The sequence below is a fragment of the Athene noctua genome, chromosome 1 (assembly GCF_965140245.1).
Source record: "Athene noctua chromosome 1, bAthNoc1.hap1.1, whole genome shotgun sequence".
Taxonomy (NCBI): Eukaryota; Metazoa; Chordata; class Aves; order Strigiformes; family Strigidae; genus Athene; species Athene noctua.
In genome coordinates, this window is record NC_134037.1 from 84,098,565 (window position 1) to 84,122,122 (window position 23,558).

General features: G+C 37.6%; 1 protein-coding gene across 4 annotated transcripts in view; it reads right to left on the reverse strand.

The window, feature by feature from the left end:
* The window catches only part of SIPA1L2 (signal induced proliferation associated 1 like 2), a 151,222-nt gene that overhangs the window by 115,100 nt on the left and 12,564 nt on the right, over positions 1-23,558 (reverse strand). For all 4 annotated transcript variants that reach the window (XM_074896742.1, XM_074896741.1, XM_074896743.1 and 1 more), the window contains exon 2: positions 5,060-5,132. The gene's annotated coding sequence lies outside the window, so the exon portion shown is untranslated. The remainder of the gene's footprint in view (positions 1-5,059; positions 5,133-23,558) is intronic.

Here is a 23,558-nt window from a genome sequence, read left to right on the forward strand (position 1 = left end):
AAATATACTACCAAAATACCAAACTTCAAGATCATATAAGTTGTCCCACATACATGTATCCCTGTACGATAACTATCAGAAATATAAAAGGAAAAGTGGTTCAGTTTATCAGTAGCTAAAGGTGAAGACAGGTGGACTTATTTTAAATTTATTTATTTTTTACTATTTTTAAAAGGAAATATGCCACTTGATGCAAAACCAAGACCAAATGCTGATTCTATATTCACTACATATTTGGACACATGCTCCCAACCAAAAGGTCACTCAGAAAGCAGATGATGACTTCAGCAAATATGGATAACTTTATGACTTAAATCTGACACTTATATATTCTATGTGCATGTACAGCCTCTAATTTTACTATCTGTTCCTCTGCCTTAACAGTACATCTACAGATATAAGGTAGGTCTGTGCAGTTGCAAGAGCTAGACAACCTAATATAAGTAATTTAGATTCCTTTTTAACTAGTCAAAATTGTAAAGATTTCTCCAAAATTTAGTTTTGTGTGACCATTTTTAAATTATCTCTTAAACAGAAACAAACTTCAAAGATTTTTTGCTTTTTATTGTTACCAGTCTTTAACAAATGGTTGACTACTTAACTTTCTTCAAATACAAAACCACTACCAGTTTTCTACAATAAGAATAATTTCCTTTTTATCTTCTTATGCCTGCACCTTTGATAGAAAAAGTGTGAATAAATTCTTATGGTCTATAAAATACTCTAGGTTACATATTTCAAAATCAGGATTACCAAAACTGCTAATCAGTACCAGTGCTACCATAATTGTAAGGTATACCCAGAGAACTATTTTGACATACGTGTTTTCACAGGATATATGTAAGAAAAACAAACAAAAAATAAAAATCATTGTGTATTTAGTTCATGGATGAGCAAACCACAAGTTTCTTTTCCCAGCTGTAAACAGCCATACTTCTTGTGTTACATACCTTGCGAATGATGAAAGAAACACAATGATCCTCATTAATATATCAGCACATGCAAGATTAGTAATCCTCATTCTTTCTGCAGAATTATTATATTACAACTACTACTATTTTGAGCCATACAGAGAGCAAAAGAGAACTACTTCCAGATTTCTCTGAATAGCTATTATGTCTTTGCTAGCTATACAGCCAAAAGATAAAGCAAATGCAATACCAGAAGTGGTTATCATACAATAGTAGACTAGATTTACCAGTGTTAAGTTCTCGTTTACTACATAATTAGCATTATCCAAATGCCAATATCCTTAACAATACATAACACAAAATATGTTACAATATTGTCCTCTTGGTCTGACTATTTCTGAAGCAAACCACACTGTTTATATGAAAAGTAGAAAGATTTTCAGAGGCATGTTCTACACTGCCATTAACATAGAGCTTCATCAGGCTCAGTAACACAGGAGTGTGATGATCTTATTTTGTATTACAGAACAGATCATTTATTGAAAAATGGAGTCTTAGATGAGAAGAAGAAAGAAACTATTAAGTTGATGTGAGCAAAGGAAGCCACTTAAAGCCTAATAATGATAGCATTAAGCTATTGAGCATCCACTTAAGTTTAACTGCGGCAGTGCACAGAGGGCACAAGGGCTCAGGTGGCTGGACAGAAAGTTCAGTTCTGTTCTTTGCACCAAAGCATAAGCCAACTATGCCAAACCACTGGCAGGGAAGGTCAATTACTCAGACTCTCCTAAATCTATGATTCTTTGAATAGTTTGACAAACCTGTACAGAATCCAAAAGCAGTTATCTTACTTCATACAAATCTCTGAATGCGTAATAAATTTACAAATTTAAAAAACAAACAAACAAACAAAACAAAACAGTTCTCAGAACTTTTTTCTCTTCTGGAAACAATATGTAGGTAAACTACTACACAGGGGGAAAAAAAAATACAAACTGCAACTGCGTGTAGAATATTATAAAGTATAAAGCAAAAACTATCTTCAAGCACGCATTCGGAACACCTGCAATATGTGAGAAAGACAGCCCTGTCCTGTATCTTCAACAGGCACAGGTACTTCACAAGCAGCTGTTAGAAATTTTGCCTTCTCTCTGCTGTCTCCTGTGTTTGGCTGGCCTTCCTAGTCAGATATCTTGTCTATGCTGGAGGTGTCTGTCATGCGCACTGCATGACCATACCTGTCTCGGTCAGAAAGAAAACCATTGCCTCATACCAGATGCAGTCTAGACAGAAAAGCTGGCCACCAGCATGGGCATCAGATGCTTGAACATCAGCTTTTACAAGCTCATTTTGCCTCCTTAGGCAAACATAGCTTAGTGTTGAACTTACAAACATTAATAGATTTGTTGGGACCAGCGCTGTTAACATCTTTGGCAGCAACACGGACAGTGGGATGGAGTGCACTCTCAGCAAGTTTGCCAATGACACCAAACTGCGTGGTGTGGTCGACATGCTGGAGGGAATGGGTCCATCCAGAAGGACCTGGACAGGCTTGAGAGATGGGCCTGTGCAAACCTCATGAAGTTTAACAAGGCCAAGTGCAAGGTCCTGCACAGGGGCCGGAGCAATCCCAAGCACAAACACAGGCTGGGTGATGACTGGATTGACAGCAGTCCTGTGGAGAAGGACTTGGGAGTAGTAGAGGGTGAAAAACTGACAATGACCCAGCAATGTGTGTTCGCAGCCAAGAAGCTATCTGTATCCTGGGCTGCATCAAGAGAAGTGTGGCCAGTAGGTCGAGGGAGAGGATTCTCCCCCTCTGCTCTGCTTTCGTGAGACCCAACCTGCAGTGCTGCATCCATATACTGGGGCCCCCAGTATAAGAAGGATATGGACCTGCTCAAGCAGGTCCAGAGGAGACCATGAAGATGATCAAGGGACTGGAGCACCTCCCCTGTGAGGACAGGCTGAGAGAGTTGGGGTTGTTCCACCTGGAGAAGAGAAGGCTCCGGGGAGACCTTATAGAGGCCTCCCAGTACTTAAAGGGAGCTACAGGAAAGGTGGGGAGGGACTCTTCATGAGTGTAGTGATAGGACAAGGGGTAATGGTTTTAAACTGAAAGAGGGTAGATTCAGATTAGATACAAAGAAAAAATTCTTAGCTATGAGGGTGGTGAGGCACTGGAACATGTTGCCCAGAGAAGCTGTGGCTGCCCCCTCCCTGGCAGTGTTCAGGCCAGGCTGGACGGGGCTTTGAGCAACCTGGTCTAGTGGAAGGTGTCCAGGCCCATGGCAGGGGGGTTGGAACTAGATGATCTTTATGGTCCCTTTCAACCCAAACTATTCTATGATTCTATAATAATTCCTTCTTTGTGCAAAAAAGACAAAAGAGAAAAAGCAACTGCTACAAAAATTAGCAGCCTATCTTAGAAGATTACCTAGGACTTCTCTGTGTCTGCTTTTATCCCAACTGGATTTCATATTGATCATACCCTCATAAGTGTATTAACCTAGAAAGAAGGGAGGTAGAAGGGACTGAACTTCCCCACACACCCCACATCTGCACATTACATAGAAAGAAGGAACATGAGTACAGCGCTTTTTCCTATGATTCCCATTGAAGGGTAACTTCAGTACTATCATGAAAGTTGGAAAATTTTGAAAGCTTCTCTTAAAAGTTTTCAGCATTTTACTTTCCTACTTTCTCCTGCAGCAGCTGTAGAACTGTGAAGTCCTGAGTTATATCAAAGTGTAACCTTAACTCTACAAACATTTTTTATCTCTTACCTTTAATTTTTGGTACACTCACCTGATACATGTTTGATATTAGACTGCTCCAGGAATGCTGAATGAGCCACAAGACATATTGTGGCCCTGTACTATTCTATTTCTTCTCTACAAAAGAGATCTCCCACAATTACTTCTCTCACCTGCTACTATCTCTCCACCTTTTAATATGAGAAATCCATATTTCTAATTTTGCATCTATATAATTGTTTTTCTTTCATGTTAGTTTTCTTCAAACAATAAGTTTATCATCTGGACCACAAGCAACTAAGCATAATTCTGATATGCTTACTCAAGTCTCAGACAATTATACACAATTTATTTTCCACTTTTTATCATTATCAATATGATACTCCATTCTTCAAACAGAAGTTGTTACAGCACATATTTACAATGCCTTCCATTGACTAGATATATTAACTGAAAAATTATTCACATGGCAGATTTCTCTCTAGATTTTAGTATTCTTGGTGAACCCATGGAGTGAAAATAGAATGAATGAATGAATGAATGAATGTGATCAAGTTTCTCAATTCTGCATCGAAATACTTCTCAAATGTTTCCATGCTGTTGAAAGTAAACAGTTTATCTATAGATCCCCAAAAGGAGGTTTTATTCAGAAGTAAACATGGACAGGAAGGTGTTCATCCCCCAATAAATTATTCATTTCTTCACTATGCTGCAGGGAGCACATCTTCATTAGGTTTCAGATTGTGTTCAACCAACATTTCTAAACCTGAGCCATACATTAGAACTATAAAGCAATCTAGTTGGAATAGATCAAGGAGTGTGCAGAATTAGGAGCTATAGGAGGATGACTCCTGTTGCAGAAAATACCAAGATGTCATGATTTTTGGCAACTGTAGGCTCAGGATTTTCTATAAGCAGCCTAATTAGCCCTTACAAAGGGCACTCTTTCAGCATATTATGCTAGTGTCTATTTCTGGTCATACTAGCTCTTTTCTAGAGGAAGACCAAGCTAAGAATTTCCAAATCACTAAAATTATGATTTTATTTTTGGCTTATCCGATGCATTAAGGAATGCAATCATCCTTCTGTATAGTAACAGCTGTATAATAAGCATTGCCTCAAAATGATTGTACCATACGCTTCAATATTAATGAGAGGCAATCTGCCAAGTTAAAGATTTAAAAAAAGACTAAACTTCACTTGCATGCTGAGCCATATAAATGATTCTCTTATGGGTCTGATAAAATGCTTTAGATATCCCAAAGAAATTCAGTTGGTGAGATGTCAAACATCAAGATGGATAGTATCACAGCTGCCATTTTATTTAAAAGATAAGGTAATACGACAAATATACTAAAAAACTATTTGTCACTGGTTAGAAATTATGCTTACCTTTGGCTAGAAGGATTCCCAAAGGATGCCAATCTGTGTCACTTTTTTTCTGATATCAGTAAAATGGACATACCTGTAAGTCAAATGAGAAATGTTTGGGGTTTTTTATTTTTAAGGGAACACTTAACACTTACGAGATTAAGGCATAAGTAAAACCAATAATCTTAAGTGAACACGTGTAAAACTTCATACATAAAAAAATATCAAGAACAACTCAATGGCTTTAAAATTCAGCACATTGTAACACATAACACATGTATGTGTGGCAACAGAGATTCTAAAGCTGTTTTCTATGTAAGTTCCTGGCAATAACTAGAAAAAAAGCTTTACTAGGGGAAGAGGTCATGAACCAGTAGCTGCTGAACCATCAGACTGTTTCATTAGAGCTCTGCTTCAAAGGTCATGATAAAGGGTCCACAGCTATTCCTGGAATTAAATTATATTGTATTATCTTAATAATATAATAATATTTTCAATTACAAGAAAAATTTCTGAAGTGCCATAAAATGTTCTGAAGGAAGATAGTAGTCATTTCATCCAAAAAGTTTAGAAACATTTTATAAGAATCTGTGGGATGACTTCCAGACAGTAAAGTATCTAAAACCGCAGACTTTACATTTGACATTTCTTCATTTACTTGTGAATGAAGTAAAATAAGAGTATACATAAAGTAAAAATATTTTATATAGGTCTGATCAACATACAGAGATATAGGACATAAAATTATCATGTACCTATAAAGGTAATTTGCTTTCTATTTTATATCTGCATTAACACAGTTTCAAAAGGAGTTTATTTTAGCATGACCTCAGACAGTAAAATCTAGCTTGAAAATACACAATGTTACATTCATATTGAAAGAGAGGAAAAAGAAAACATACACAGCAGGAACAGATGTTATTTCCTGTACTAAATCACCACCATAGGGATAAAAATAATTCTAGTATTTTACAGAACAGTGCATACAATGGAAAAGAACACAAAGCCTCAAAATCCTATATCAGCTGCAAATCTACGTATTATAGACACCAGTAATGTAAACAAACAAAATGCCCATAGAGATGGAATGCAGGACAGTTTATTATTATCCTCATTTTAGGCCTAGCCAGAACTAGGCAGACACTTAAATCTACTTTTATCAGTATGCTCACAGCAGCAAATACCTCCTAGTATACTCATAATCTAGAGCTGAAGCAAACACTTTCACCAGTGCAGCTTCTGTGGGAGAGCTAAATCAAAATTAAACTATACCAGTAGTAGTGTTGACCAACATCGTTAGATAACTAATCTGTTTGCCAACAGAAGACACAATTAATAAAACAGGTTGGTTATTAAAAAGAAAAAATCTCATTCCTAACTGAAAAAAAGACATCTGATGAAGATAAATTTCAGTCATAAACCTCATTCAAGCAAGAGCTGAAACTAAAGCCAAATATTTTAACTTTTTTTATTAATGAATTCTGGAAGAAACGCAGTAACAACTTCTAAAACCCATATTCCCCAAATTCTAAACAATCCTTGGATATGGTAAAACAAGCAAACAACTGAAGAATGAAAGGAAGTCCAGCAGGACAAATTTGTTTTCTCATCTAGATTATTGCTGGGAGCAAAACTATATGTCCCTGTACAAGTTGTAGACTGGCATGTATTTTAGTCTAATCAGACAAACTGCAGACAGCAGTTTAAACCAAGAATTATCACAATTTATAAGTGATACACATACTTCTATATAGGTACAAGCCCATACTGTAGTCTCATAGTGTCACTGTGAGATAGACATTTGTTCCAATGTAAAACTGAAATGGAATCGTAAACTAAATCATATACATATACACATATATATAAACACACAGAAATACTCAATAAACCTTTCCAGACAAATAAGAATAAGAAAAATCCAACCTTATTTTTCAGTAGGAGCCTCTGGATTCATAATTTATACTATCTGGGTAAGAGGAAACATCAGCACAGAGGGAGAATCAGAAAAGCAAGTACATCAGAAGAAAGCAATTGTAAAAATGGAAAATAAAATGTTTACATTGGCTACGGAATCTGGTCAATTTTCTAAAAGAAACTGGTTTCAATTTTTTATAGATAATTTTATTAAAATATTATCACTATTTGTGTTGTCTCACAAAAAAAAAAAAAGATGTCTTCATATATTGCAAATCACTAGAAGAGCAAGCTTCAAAAATATCTGTCTCAAAGACAGTTACCAGATTGCTTATTTATGGGAGTAGAAAGTAGAATCAATCCACAGAGTAAAGTAGGATTGGAAGGAGCATGTAGCTCTTTTGTGAGGCAGCCAAATGGGAAAATGCTAGGCTTTGTCAACATATTTTATTATTTTTTTAATACAAAGTTCTTATACAGAACACTGCATCAGAAAAAAAACAAAAAACAAAAAAACCAACAACACATTTAAAAATTAAAAAGAAATTTAATATTTTTTTAATAATTATTTCATCAGCATTCTCAGAGTTTTCTTCATAACATCTTGCCCGTACATTCGTGAAAATCTACAAATGAATAAAAAATTACTCAAAACTTAAAGTAATGTATGTTCCTTTAAACTCACACAAAGTAACAAATTCTACATCAGAAATTAGGAGTAACTATGCTTATTTTCTTGAATGTACTTTAAAACTTATTTGTAGCATTGAACATCATAAGACTCCTGTGCATAAGGCAATTACTATACATCTCTTTTACCTGGACATCTCATTTCTACTATTCCCAGAGTACCTCCTGGGTTGCTTTATTTCCAGGAAGTAATACATGCATCTCATCTGCTGGTTTGTTAGTCTTTTCTTTTCCTAAATGTCCTTCAGAATTGAAAACTAGAGCCTTGCTTCTACAGGGAATGTCACAGAGGAAGACAACTTGGCCAACAACAAGATTTTACATAAGAAGATACCTGAAATGCAGGTAGAAGTAATTCCTAAATAGACCAAGAAGGCCAATCCTTATTAGTACTTTTGTTTGACGAAAGGTCAGACATTCACAACTGTTGCCTGCCATACAGTGCAACTCATTTTTAACCATGAAAACAAAAGTTTTCTGAATGAATCTTTGAATGGTATTATGTCCAATCTTCTAATATTTTCTATGCCTATTTTGTTATCATAGGAAAAGTGGAAAGAGAGAACAGTATCAGTACCAGACATCAGATTTTCTCCAGGCAAGTTTTCTTTCTCTACCCAAAACAGTTTTGGCTATGCAGAAGAAAGCAATTCCAGAAAGAATGGGCAGACGGGGAGCATCCTAGTCAGGAAAGTCTAGTTCCAAGCAGTCTTTCCACTGTTCTGAAGCACTGCACAGATAGTCACTGCAGAGATAAGCTCCACAGCAAGTTCAATATGTCCAGAATATCAATTTGCCACAGCCAATTTACACAGTCAGTCTGATGCACCCTGGACATGCTCAACTCATAGCACAGGAGCCATATTTCTGCTGGGATATCCAAGCGAAAATAAGAGAACTTTCACGGGAAAGAAGCAGTAGTGAATCTCTGAGAGATAGGCCTAGCAAATCTACTTGGAAAGTCTGAGTCAAACTCCCATACATACAAAAAGAAGCTCGATTTCTTATATTTGCAAGATGTATAAGAAAACAGTTCCTTACGTATGAAATATAAACCTAATAGTTTCCTCATTAAAGAATATTCATAATAAGAATAAAATTATATCTGAGATCTCTTTCACTTTGAAAAAATACGATGTTCAAAATTATATGTAGTCCAGCAAAATAAATTCCACACAGCACCACAAAGACTAGCTGATGCCTTATTGAGTCATTTGGTCTAGATTGCAGGAGAGTACTGACATTTGTTTCTTCAAGACTCCAAACTTTTAAGAAGAAGCCTTATGCTTTCCTCTACAACTAGACAAAGTCTCATTCATGACTGCAGTAGCTCTTTTGGTAACACTCCACCTAGAATGAAGAAAGAATTGAAAAATACAGAGAGAAATCAAACAAGCAGACAGACACTTCTGGCCTAGAACTCAAAACCAAATATGGGCAGCAAAGAAATAATTTTATTTCTTCTGTAAGGAGAAAGACTGAGCACATGCTCCATTCACTGAGATATGTCAGAAGGTAGATCACTCTCAGTTGCCATTTACATACACACGCTCCAGTCTTATTTGCCAAACTAGACTGAAATATCCAGACATTGGGATTTCTGTGTGACGAACTGGATTCATCACACAGGGGAAAAAAAAAAAAAATTTCTGACAGGGAACACTGCTGTTAAGGCTTTTTGTATTTAATACCACTTCTGAAACCAGAAGCAGAGCTCAGTATCTATTAAGCAATCCATTTTTTTTACTTTCTTCATTTCAATGCTTACAATTGCCTCTTCTTGGTATTCAGGTATTAACTACTTTTAAAATAGGGAGCAAAAGAAATTATAAAAACTGCAATAATAAGTTTCCATTTTCAAGTATGACTACAGATAAAAGATACAGCTAATGACAAGTAATATTGTATGCATCTTTTTTTCTACCCTGTTCAGTTTTATTGGTAAAACTATTGTCTGTCCTATCAGCATATATATACACCCATGGTTTCAAGAAAGCCAAAGTATTCTATAATGCTTAAGCAGAATTTAAATACCTAATCCACAATTCTTACTAGTGATAAAGGTTATTGCTGGTGCTACAGATGAATGAAAATTAAATAGTTATTCACAGAAATTAATTTTATAACACAGACATGAATAAGATATCCTGATTCACACCAGAATTATAGTTAATATAGTTCACACGTGGAGCACAACTTTGAAAATATGTACACTCTACATGTACATATGAAACTATTCAAGAAAAATCCAGTCATGACCTTTCTCTAGCAAAGACAACTGTATTTCAGACTGCCAGCTGGAAGACAAATGTACAAAAGTAACTCAGACCAGTAATTGAAAGTATCAAAAGTACTTGTTTTTAAATGAAAGCCAAATTGCATAAGCTCTTAGATTTTATTTTGGAGTTTAGCCTGTATCTGATCAAGTTCTTACAATGATCCAAGGTTACGCACAGGATTCAGGACCAAACCAAAGTGCTGCATGTCCTAACTCCTGGTTTGATTTCAGCAGCTAGTGGAGGCATCTAGCACTTTTCAGGGTCAAGACTCGATTACATGTATTTTGCTGTTTAGTTCCCCTCCAAGCACTATATTCAATTTAACTCCATATAACTTCCAATATTCCCAACACAATAGGCTGATCTCTGTAAAGGCATTCTTCCTTCCTTTCATACAGAAAATATCCTGTAAACAGACTATTTCCCACTCTCTAAGTAACTCCTTTTGTTTACAGGAAGGAAAGGCAACAGAAATTTTGCCATAAAACAGTGAGAGCTAAAAAGTTCTGTTTCACTTCCTACTGTGCAGGTGTTTCATACATGAAATCTATTGTAATCCTTCATTTCAGAGAGAAAACATGCAGCTTCTTTTTGAAATACAGACTGAGAAATAGAAAACAGTAAGGTTAAGGAAATAGCAGCATGCTTTACTGTGAAACAAAGTGAAGATAAACAATAAGCACATCATAAACAAGATCAACAATGTATTTTTTCCCCCCTTAGCTCTGTATAACAAGACACAGAAAAACAAAAGGCACCAAGACTTAGAAAGGGAAATGCAATAAAAGCACGGACTCAAGAAAACAACAGATATCCCTGATCAGGCATTCACTTGGTTTGCACTGCATTCCAGTTCTCCCCAAACTCCACCCTCTGTCTTTCCTTCTTCCATATAGTTCCTGCTGCAACACACACAGTGTTTTCTCAAGGCCCTAAATGTAAGCTATACAAGGCACTATCTTCGCTTTAAACCTTGTAAAATCCCTGGCTTCGGACACCACAATTCTTTTATACGTTCACTCGTGAACTGAGATTTTCTTCTAAATCCATAAATTCTCTCTTAATTTTACGCTGCCCAGATAAACATGTTCAAATCAACGTTCCAGCCACCTCTGACTACCAAAAAGAACCCAACCCCAAAACCAAACCAAAGGTGTTTTGTTTTTTTTTAATACAAGTCCTGGTTGAAGTGTTACAATGTCTATTTAAAAGCCAAACTGGAATTCCCCATTTATAGATTTTTCTTGGACTCCGTACTCTGAACTGCTGTACTAAAGCCACGAGCACAATGAGAAATAGCTTGTGTTGGTTCAGGATGCCTGGCACCTCAGTTTGTACATTTGTTTGTGAGTTTCAAAAATACCGACATCCACCATAGTAAGAATTACATTCATTTCTAAGATCTCTAATTCTCTATTGCCCAGTGGTGTGTGGAAAATTAAAATTCTAAAAGAAATCAAGTAGGTGAGGACACTAATCATGCAGTAGGCTACCCATACCACTCAGTTTAATAGGAAATTGATAAATTTATCACTACCACATACTATCACAGCACATCTACAACAAATACTGTCACAATGATATAAAAAATAAAAATATTATCAGAAAGTTAAATTTGCCTCTCTTTGGAAGGAATACCTTATTTGGTCCAGGCTGGCCTGACCTCACCAGCAGTTTTTTTTCAAACAGGTCAGTTTGCCGATATTTTACCACCAGAGTAAACACTGTTCCTAGTTCCACAGACCAGCCCCTGTGCACCCAGCAAAGGAGGGGTGCCTCCCCAGTGGATGCATTTCCAAACTCTGACCATCCAGCTGAGCATAGCACAGGAAGGAGCATTCAGGTTTGAAAGCACGCTGACCAAGCACCCATCTTAAAGCAACAGCAAGCCAGCTGGAAGGACTGGGTGCGCCCAAGACAATTTGAGGGTCATCAGATCACCACTGTTTCAATCCAAACACTTTCAGGGGAACATGCAATACTTGGAGCTTCTTAAAAGCAGCTTTCCGTACCAAGCTGAACTATCATGTTATGTGATCAGCTACCTGGGAAAACAAATTACATCACTGCAGTCTGAATACTTAAAGAAAGATTTGCTAATTAAGGGCAATTAATTACACAGCTGTACTAATGTGAAAAGCAATATCCATTCAGCTTTTGTCTGCTTAAGTCTCAGATTGACTGCTGAGAAGAATTGTTTATGGAATCTGCTAAGCAACCTGTAACTTCGGATAATCCTTTCTCTGAGATGTATAATAAAGAGTACTTGCTAAGAAATACATAAGCTGGACAGTGCAATATATGCTATTTTTTCACTCTCTAATATAAGTAGCAGTATAAATAGGTCTATCCTTAGGCCATCATCATTTTCTTATACACATTCAAATATAACTTTACCTTTATCCTAAATATGAAAAATCAACTAACTCTGCTCTGACCTGTAAGAGTTCTATCACATTTTGAATATCACCTCAAGTAAAGAATATTCTTCATTACAAAAACACAAAATGTAAGCAAGACACAGCTCTACCTTTTGAACTTCCTTTTCAACTGGGAAAGGGTTTGTGCGTTACACCATAATGATTTTGTCAGAAATGAGCACAACACCCCACATTGCCCATCATTTCACTAGATGTCTTTTTACCTATGATAAATTGGCAATTAATATGGAATGTACTTCTTTTTAAAAGGTAATAAACAAAGAACCAAATCTTTATCATTTATATTTTCAACATATCACTTCACACACTGCCATTCATGTACATAATGTGAACACCATCTTCATTCCTACCTTTTTAAATTTTTTTTTATATGAAACAATGTTCAGGTCCAGACATTTTTTTTCTCCCTTTGCAACACTCCATTTTGACCACACAGCAAAAGCATGTAATAACACAACAAAGAGAGCAGGAAATAGTATCAATGCTGGCACTACAAAGTATCATGCTTGGACCACAAATTACAGAAAATACAGTAGATAGAGTAGCTAGTATAGCCACTTTCAGATCTATTCTGCCTGCTGCTTTTCTGTTCTCTTTGAGGAATAGCTCAACATTTAGTCCTCACATTCATATCAGGTTTTTTACTTTGTACTGTGTTAGACTCCATCACAGAAATGAAGAGGTAAACAACTTAAATGTGTGTAGCTTGGTATAACCACAACAAAGTTGAGTACCACACTGCACAACAGAGATAGGGGATCTTAACTTCCCTGTATTTTCAGAGCACAGCAACAAGACATTTACAGTGCTTTTGAATACCACCTAAAAAAACCACTACCTTTTGAACGTGTAAATGCTGTAAATACTAATGATAAAGATGAGTTACCAGCCTGGAACTGAAGCTACTAAACATGACAGAAATCATTGATGGTATCCACAGAAAAGCAGATTTAAAAAAAAAAAAAAAAAAAAAAAAGTCAGCTAGAAGATGAGGTGGTACCTGACAATTCCCAGTTAAAGATAAGAGGAATGCAGCAACTGACTTAGGGCAACTGCTTAAAAGCAGCAAAGATATAAAAATTACTCACAAGTCGTAAACCAGGTGTGAAACAAACAACTAAATTACAGTGATGTGAACACTATTCACAGAAATAATGTAATTTTTTATATTGTTCACATGGGACTGCTTAATATTTTATTTGTTATTAACTTTTATCTGGGGTGAAAAAATACTTTTAGTTATTTTCTCGCGTGGAAAGCATGATCTTAAGTACCATGTACCTGAAACATTTCTTTATCAGCTGTTTTCTTCAAGATTGAAAAGTAGGATGGTTTTCAGATGCTATCAGTGGAGGGGACTGGTTTTGATATTCTTACTTTCTCTCAAAAACAAGAGTAGAATTTTGTGAATATCATTTGTAATGCCTTATTGTGTGTAGGATATGCCTTTTGACAGTGCTGTTTGCTTTTTCAAGCATAAACATATGAGCCACAATCACATTAGAATGGGGTAATAAAGGGGATAGAGAACAAACAAAAACCTAATCAGTTTAAGTTTCAGAATGGATGTGAGAGACTTCTGGAAGTCATGCAGTCCAACCTTCTGCTCAGAGGAGGACTGCCATCAACACTAGGCTGTCTGGCTGAGTCTTCAAGATCTCCAATGATGGAAAATTCAACAGCTTCTCCAGGCAGTCTGTGCCAGGGTTGCACTGGCCTCCCAGTAGTGTTCTTCCTCATGTCTAACCTGAACATATCATATCACAGTTTGTGGTCAATCTGGTGCCAGTGAGAAAAATTCAGCTCTATCATTTTTGTCACTACCCTTCAAGCAGCTATGGGATACTCCTAGGTCACCCAATAGCTGTTTCTTTGTCAGAGTCAACAAGCCCAGCTCTGTCAACCTCTCCCAGCAGATCATTCGCTCTAAGCAGTGGGCCTTCTACCTATCTTATTGGTGCTCCCTAGTTCCTCAACATCCCTCTTGAACTGTGGGAAACAAAACTGGATATTTAACATAAATCAAGATCTTTAACATATCATCCAGCTTTCCTACTGAAATATCCAGTAATCTAAAGAAACTAGTTTGCCAAATTTAGACATTTATTGGATCATTTCTTCATTCAACACAATTATAACCTCATAGTGCTTTTCATGCACACTGAACTTACGCATGTGACTGAAAATCCTATTCAAAATTCTGTACAGTCCTTTTTCAACCTTAACTCTGAAACAACATTGAAAAGGTTGACAATGTCCAGAATTGCATTTGAATATCTCCCATTTCCCTTCAAATAGCAGAGACAAAAATAGCATAATTGGTCATCAAATTCATTCCAAGAATATGAGTCTCAATTTACTACCGTTGCTTTTTCTAGTCAACAGTCAATTACATAGTGTAATAGTGGAGTGGAATAAGCCAGATTAAACATGCACAATGCAAAAGAGGAATATACAACGTAAATACACAATAGAAAATGAAGAATTAATGGTGATCTTTTTGAGGAGTACAGAGATCTGAGCTATCATCTGAGCTGGTAAGTACACTACAACATACTGTAACAAGAACACTATCCCTCTTTCAGGTCCAGAGGGACTAATTTGGAAGCAACCCAAAACTTTCAGCATCCCAGATACCATTAATCCATATAGACACATCAATCGATCTGGTGACAGATTTTGAGCACATGTTGATTCTAGCTTCACTGAAGTCAAAGAAAGTTTCTCATAGACAAAAATGACTACAATTTCACCTGTTAAATGAACTGGGGAATATTATATATTTTATGAAGTTTCTAACACTGGATGTTTTAGGACATGGTAGTTGTCTTATATTTAAAAAATATGAAGCCCATAGAAGTGTAAATTTTATGTAACGATTTGAATAAACATCTTTTGGAGGTTGGAATGAGATAACAGATCTTTACATACTTTACAAAATTATAAATTAATTCTCCTTCAATTACTTTGACTAAGGAAGCATTTTACTATGTTTTGGATTCCCATTGCAACTAGAGCCCAATATTTATTTACTTACACTACAGTCTAGAGTATACTGTTTTCCTGACCAAGAAAAAAGAAAAATTTGCTCACCATTCTTTCATTCATCCAGTGTTTCTATGAACAGTTACTAAATAAATAACTGATATTACCTACTGGGAGGCAAGGGAAGTTTGCTTTTGATTGGGGTTTTTTTTTGGTTTTGTTCCTCTCCACTCCCCATCTCCCTGATATAGCTGCAGAGAAGGCTTATTCACAAGGATTTTTATTACAGGCAATTAAAATGACCACCTCTACTACTGTTTCCCAGCCCTTTGCTCTTTACTGAATGGCAAAACAGAAGAAACATGAAGAAAATTAAAACTAAAACAAAACTTGGTTTCTGGTCAGGATAGCCTCATTTTGATAGCCTCATTTTGAGTCTTTTTCCATTTCTGTTTGACAGATATATTTCTTCTATAAAAAACAAACAAACAAAAAAACCCCATAAACTCACCACAGAATTTTGATTGTACAAAATTTCTAGTTTAAATCCTTAAATCCATTATTCTTGCAGATGAAACTTCAATAACTTACTTCAAACATGGCATAGTTTGTGTGGTTTTGAATGAAAAACACACAGTCTGTATTTCAGACATGCCTAAATATGCCAGCCTGCCAATCAAACTAGAAGCATCCCAAAGGCACTACTGCACACAAAAAGAGATGAGGAAAGGCACAGGTAATAGCCTGCCTCCTGTAAAAAAAAAAAATTACTATGAGCAAGGTTCGTCTGCTGTACCAGAAACATGTGAAAGCAGTATTTTTCATGGACTTTTATAGACTTTACTGTCTGGGGAAAAGAAAAAAAAAACCACAACACATCTAAATTACAAAATAATTATCAGGGATAACAGTTTCACTTCATCATGTGCCATATATAGTAATTTTCTTTCCATCTTCAGTAAAATAATCCCTGGGTTTTTGTATGTAAAGAGGCCATCTGCTGCTGAACTTACATAAGTGTCCTTAACTGTGAAGCAGTTACAGCTATTCGGTATTTGTGAAACAGAAGTAATAGCCACCTATAAGATGGAAAAAAAAAACACCAAAAAGTTGGCCAAGAGACAAATCCATTCCCTATATTTTTGCACACAGTTTAGAAACCAGCACACATCAGAGAAATAAAAACAGTGTTAAAAAAGGTGTTTACAATCTCAATTTAAAAATCCACCAGTTAAGATTTAACAGATTTCAACACAATTCACATATGACCTAAGCTACTTCTAAATAAAACAATAATAAGCCAGTTTTGGACATATTTATTTAAAAGCTTAAAAATAAATGCAAATATAAAAGCAGGAGTCTACATTAGGATAATATAGTTCAATATATTCAAATAAGCTTTCTATGAAACAAAGTGCAAATGACCAATTTATAGAAAGAGAACAACTCGTTCCCTCAATGTGTGTTTTCTAAGTAATGAGTTGTATTTTCTTCCCAAACATTAGTTATATTAGCTCTAATTTAAGGTTCATGCTCCTAGTCCATACATAGGAAAGAATGCAAATTAAAGTAATGAGTGTTGTGTACCTCATTTGGACTTAAAAGGACGTCAAGTTTCTTGCCATCTTTTGTAACTAAACATTTTATAGATAATCTTATCTGAGAAAGACGGCAAGGCTCTGCACCTTCATGTATTCTGCTAACTAGTGCAGGTTAATCAGAGCTCAACAGCTTTGGCACCATGCCATGATGCATCATCTTCCTTAAAAGTAAGTCCCCCTCACTCATTCAGTACCTTGATCTTCAGTGTTGTTGTGAACATTGCCTTTTGGTCTTCTTAAACACATTAAGTAACTAACTGGAATTTAACCTGACCTGAAACAAACTGTCAAGGTTGCCAAAGTTCTGGAAACACATCCTTTATTCAACCATTGAACCAAAACTAAACCAAGATAAACCCTTCTATTATAAAGCTGCAGTTGCTACTAAGAATAAGGTTGGAGTAAAATACTAACTGATTTACAAGGTATTTTGAAACTGTGTGCCACCATATAGTTTTATCTCAATAATGCACTTGTATAACAATTTATACACATTAAGGATGCTACCCACCATATATTCCATTCTAAAAACTGCAATATGATAAGAGTAATTAATACTAGCAGTCAAGTAGTACAGCATTTCCACCAGGAATAGATATCTAGCAATCAAAGAATACCCCCAACCTCTAAATCATAAACATCACCGACCAAGGATAAACTGTCTCTTTCTGCTGACTTATAAAAAAAGATCACTGAAAGAACAAAAAATTCCAGTGCTTTATTTCAGATCTGAACGTGGTTTACTTCTTTTGCATGTGTGGAACAGACAACGAAACAGTCACTCAGAGTTATGGTTTATTTCTCTTTCTACATTTCAGATGTGTGCACAGGCATGCACACATACACATCCCATCCACTCACCTCTCTCCCGCCTGGCAAACATTTTTCTGCTTCCCAAGCCAAGAACATTACTGTTGTTTTATTTTATTTTTTTTTAGTAGAAGGCTCTACCCAAGAAATTCCTACTGCTTAGCTAGAATGTTGAGACTAGCTTGACAAGAAAACAGCACATCAAGACTGAGCAGTACTGAAAAAAAATGCTTGAGACAACTGTACAGTTGCAATAATCACACTGCAGCTATCACAAGTATCCTAAATATCACCCAGCCCTTCCTTCCTCTTCCCACAAAGGGATTAGTGTTTCTTGTTTCAGTCATAATTTTCATCATACTTATACAAAATAGGTACATGCTGAAAACAAAATAGGTACAATGCTGAAAACAGAAGTATGTTCAAGTTAACACACTTTTAAGATGCATAGATAAAAAGAAAAAAAGAACATGAAAGACCATATGATATATTTTGGAGTGTGAAGAGAGCAGAATATTTGTGTGTGACAATTTTTTTTATCCCCTACCACAGGAGAAAAATAGTATCTAGTGTTGATTATTGAAACAAAGATATTTTTTAAACTGACAATGAACTTAGAAAACACAGAAAAGTCAGGACTCTAGACCTTGTCACTCTGATAGGATAAATAGTCAATAACCTTGCAGGCATCAGACTTGGCTTTGGATAAAAATCAGACTAGGATAGCGGGAGTAAGTCCAGGCACAGGCTTTGTCTCTTTTGTACTGAAAGTGACAGCTGAAAAGAGTCTGTATCAGCTAAGCAGAGCAGTGACACTTCTGTAAAAAAAGAGGCTTACTTTGCAAGTTTTTCGTTTTTCTCATATATCGCTCAATCACAAAAGATAGCGTTAAGATTCAGACACATCTTTTTTTGTTCTATTAAGGCCACAAGGTTAGGCCATTCAGACTAGTTACTCACTTGTGAACTCCTATACAAATAGATCATCATTTTGTCATAAACTGCTCCCAATATAATAATGGAAAAGTAGTCTTGAAAAAAAAATATGGAAGGACATACAAAGCAAGCTTGAGGTTTGCTTAATATAGAGTTCAAATTCTCAAATATTCAATGATGGCAAAATATAGATCTGCATTCCTATCTGTACTGATCAAAGAACAGCCAGGGAAGAGCTGAAGGGGATTCTTTTGATATAAGGAAAAACCCACTATGTAAATTCATCTGATATAGTGCTTAATATCTAACAATGAAACTTGCAGTGGGTTTGGGGGGTTCTTTTCAGATGAACAATTCTTTTAATCTAACAGAAAATTTGAGAGCATTTTATATATATGGAGAGTATTTTTAATAAATATTTTCATATTCCACATGTGTTTCCATTCACTTGGTCTTCTCACTCTCCCTCCATTTAAGAGCATCTTGAAGGCAACAAATACCCACTTTTTATACAATGTATTTAACTACAGAGAACTAAACAAACGAGGACCTATTCTACAGTCAATCAGCTTGTGGAAGGAAACTGCTTTTAATACATTAACAACCCAGAAAACATAGCCTTATATATTTTTATCCCTGAAACATGAATGTTATGAACTCTTCTACTAAGATAATGACATTTTTATTAACTTGGCTGCTCTATGTGCTAGTAGTTTATAAATTTTACAAATTGCCCATCTTTGATTATAAAAACATTATTAAAATATATCAGTGGCTACGGTAGTCACATAGGAGAAAGAAAAAAAAAAGTGAAGGAACAAGGAATCTCCGTCAAGGATACCAGGGTTATCATTAAACTTCTGAATAACCTCCAGAGTATACATATTAACTGAATGTACCAGACAAGATACTAAAAAAAAGAAAAAAAAAACCCCACCTGATTCTACAGGAGATAAAACCCTTCGGTCAAATTATTCAAAATACTGATGACATACAGAGCTCAAGAAGCTTTCATCACTATCATACCTGAACATCAGTTTATTTCACAGAATAGTCTAGGTTGGAAAAGACCTTGAAGATCATCCAGTCCAACCATTAACCTAACATTAACAGTTCTCAACTACACCATATCCCTCAGCACTATGTCGACCTGACTCTTAAACACCTCCAGGGATGGGGACTCCACCACCTCCATGGGCAGCCCATTCCAACACCTAACAACCCCTTCTGGAAAGAAATGCTTCCTAATATCCAGTCTAAACCTTCCCTGGTGCAACTTGAGGCCATTCCCTCTTGTCCCATTGCTTATTACTTGGTTCAAGAGACTCATCCCCAGCTCTCTGCACCCTCCTTTCAGGGAGCTGTAGAGGGCGATGAGGTCTCCCCTCAGCCTCCTCTTCTCCAGACTAAACACCCCCAGTTCCCGCAGCCGCTCCCCGTATGACCTGTGCTCCAGACCCTGCACCAGCTTCGTTGCCCTTCTCTGGACATGCTCGAGTCATTCAATGTCCTTTTTGTAGTGAGGGGCCCAAAACTCAACACAGGAATCGAGGTACGGCCTCACCAGTGCCGAGTCCAGGGGTAAGATCCCTTCCCTGTCCCTGCTGGCCACTCTATTGCTGACACAAGCCAGAATGCCATTGGCCTTCTTGGCCCCCTGGGCACACTGCTGGCTCCTGTTCAGCCGGCTGTCAATCGGCACCCCCAGGTCCCTCTGTGACTGGCAGCTCTCCAGCCACTCCTCCCCAAGCCTGTAGCGCTGCTGGGGGTTGTTGTGGCCCAAGTGCAGCCCCCGGCATTTGGCCTTATTGAAACTCCTCCAGTTGGCCTCAGCCCATGGCTCCAGCCTGTCCAGGTCTCTCTGCAGAGCCTCCCTACCCTCAAGCAGATCAACACTCCCACCCAACTTGGTGTCATCTGCAAACTGACTGAGGGTGCACTCAATCTCCTTGTCTAGATCCTCAATAAAGATGTTAAACAGGAGTGGCCCTGAAACCGAGCCCTGGGGGACACCACTTGTGACCGGCCACCAACCAGATTTAACTCCATTCACCACAACTCTTTGGGCCCAGCCATCCAGCCAGTTTTTTACCCAGCAAAGCGTGTGCCCATCCAAGCCTCGAGCAGCCAGTTTTGCCAGGAGAAAGCTGTGGGAAACTGTTTCAAAGGCCTTACTAAAGTCAAGGTAAACAATATCCACAGCCTTTTCCTCATCCAATAAGCAAGTTGCCGTGTCATAGGAGATCAGGTTTGTCAGGCAGGACCTGCCTTTCATAAACCCATGCTGACTGGGCCTGATCCCCTGGTTGTCCATTATATGACTTTTAATGGCACCCAAGATGACCTGCTCCATGACCTTCCCTGGCACCAAGGTCAGACTGACAGGTCTATAGTTTCCTGGATCATGCTTTCTGCCTTTCTTGTAGATGGGTGTCACATCTGTCACCCTCCAGTGCAATGGGACCTCCCCAGTTAGCCATGATTTCAGATAAATCATGGATAGCAGCTTGGCGAGCACATCTGCCAACTCCCTCAGCACCCTTGGGTGTAACCCATCCGGTCCCACAGACTTGTGTGCATCCAAGTGGTGCAGCAGGTCTCTGACCACCTCCTCTTCAGCTGTGCTAACGTCAGTCTGCTTCCCCTCCCCATCTCCCAGCTCATGAGGCTGGGTGTCCAGGGAACAGCCAGTTCCATTGCTAAAGACTGAGGCAAAGTAGGCATCGAGTACCTCAGCCTTTTCCTCATCCTTAGTTACCATGTTTCCCTCTGCACCCAGTAAAGGAGGGAGATTTTCCCTAATCCTCCTTTTTCTGTTAACGAATTTAGAGAGAGATTTTTTGTTATCCTTAACAGCTGCAGCCAAGTTGAGCTCTAGCTGTGCTTTGGCTCTTCTAATGTTCTCCCTGCATAACTTCACTACATCTTTATAGTCTTCATGAGAGACCTGCCCCCTCTTCCAAAGGCAATAGATTCTCCTTTTGTTCTTGAGATCCAGCCAAAGGTCCCTGTTTAGCCAGGCCGGTCTCCTTCCCCACCTGCTTGTTTTTCGGCACATGGGAACAGCCTGCTCCTGTGCCTTTAAGACTCCTCTCTTGAAGCATGACCAGCATTCCTGGACTCCCATATCCTTCAATGCAGCCTCCCAAGGGATTTTGTTAATCAGTCTTTTGAACAGGTCAAAGTTAGACTTCCGCAGGGCTAAGGTGGCAGTTTTACTAACCCCTCTCTTTGTTTCTCAAAGGATCGAAAATTCGATCATCTCATGATCACTGCACCCTAGACAGCCTCCAACCTTTACCTCCCCCACGAGCTCTTCCCTGTTCACAAGAAGCAGGTCCAGGAGGGCGCCTTCCCTGGTCGGCTCACTCACCAGCTGTGTGAGGAAGTTATCCTCCACACATTCCAGGAACCTCCTGGATTGTTCTTCTCTGCTGTGTTGTGTTCCCAGAAGATATCTGGGAGGTTAAAGTTCCCCACAAGAACAGTGGCAAGTGACCACGAATTTCCCCCAACTGTTTATAGAAAGCTTCATCCACCTCACCGCTTTGGTTGGGGGGTCTATAGCAGACTCCCACAGCAAAATCTGCTTTATTGGCCCTTAACCTAATCCACACACTCTCAACCCTGTACAGCATGTGATAAAGGTTGCTAATCCTATGGGTATCAAATAGGAAATTAAAAAAAAGTCAAGATTTGTATCCTGAAAGCGTTCAGTCATTTAAAATCTATTGAACAAACAAAAAACCCACCACCTTTGTGAATCATATATGGACTTTCTGATCTTTGGAATGTCTTGCAGTGTTTTTATTTCCTCTAACTGATGAGACAGAAAATCATTTAAAGTTTAACTAGCTTGAAAGGACAGAACATTCTCCATAAATTTAGAAAAACATACTACCATCTACTCCTTTATTGACAGGACATGCTATCACAGGAAAAATAATTTTAAAACAGAACAGCAAAACACCTCACTCTGAGATCTCTTATGTTACCTACTGTTCAAGTCCCATAAAACACATAGCTGGAAAAGGAATTTCACTAATTTGCTAGTGGTCAAGGGGCAACCTGTGATGTTGGCCTACTCCGGGGCTGAGAGCATACCCTCTTGGCAGCAGTAAATGTGAAGCCTTACAGGCAGGAGGCAGGAAGCAAATGTGAGCACACACTTCCCAGGCAGAAGGTATACATGAGCTGACAGTCAGCTGTCTTTCACAGGAGGTATGCACTGTCTCCAGCCTCTGGAAAGACAGACACCACACTGTGCCCCTCTGGGCACAGACAAACACCCAGGGCTTAAGTGAGTTACACTGTTGTACCACAGGCCTACACTTTTTAAACAGAGAAGTGACTTTTTGCTCCACAAGTGGGTAATGGCAAGTCAGCAGAGGGATGTGGGAGACAGAATAGAGCACGAGTGACGGGCATGAGAAGTTTTACTGTAGAATGAAAGACTATGTGTGGGAGGAGGAAAGTATTAGAGTGGAAATTACATTATTACAGTTTAAGAAAAAAAATGCATTCTAAACAGATTTTTTTAAAATTTATTGCCAAAAAGGTTGAAGGCCATAAACGTTTTATTAGAGGCTCAGGTTTTAGGTTTCATAACATCTCATAACTGCAATGCTTTACTGCGGTCAGCTCAACTATGAGAATTTTTATATTATTGCTTTACATCAGCTAGACTACTGGCAATTAGTTGCAATTTTGTTGAAATCTAGTTTAAATGAAAAAAAACCAACCCACCCCACAGTAAAAAGATAGAAAAATACAAAGCAATTACAGGAAGCTATATGTTTATTTTGGTGTGTGTAACAAACACTGGTGTGTGACCAGATCTGCGAGGCAAACTAGGACAGCAAGC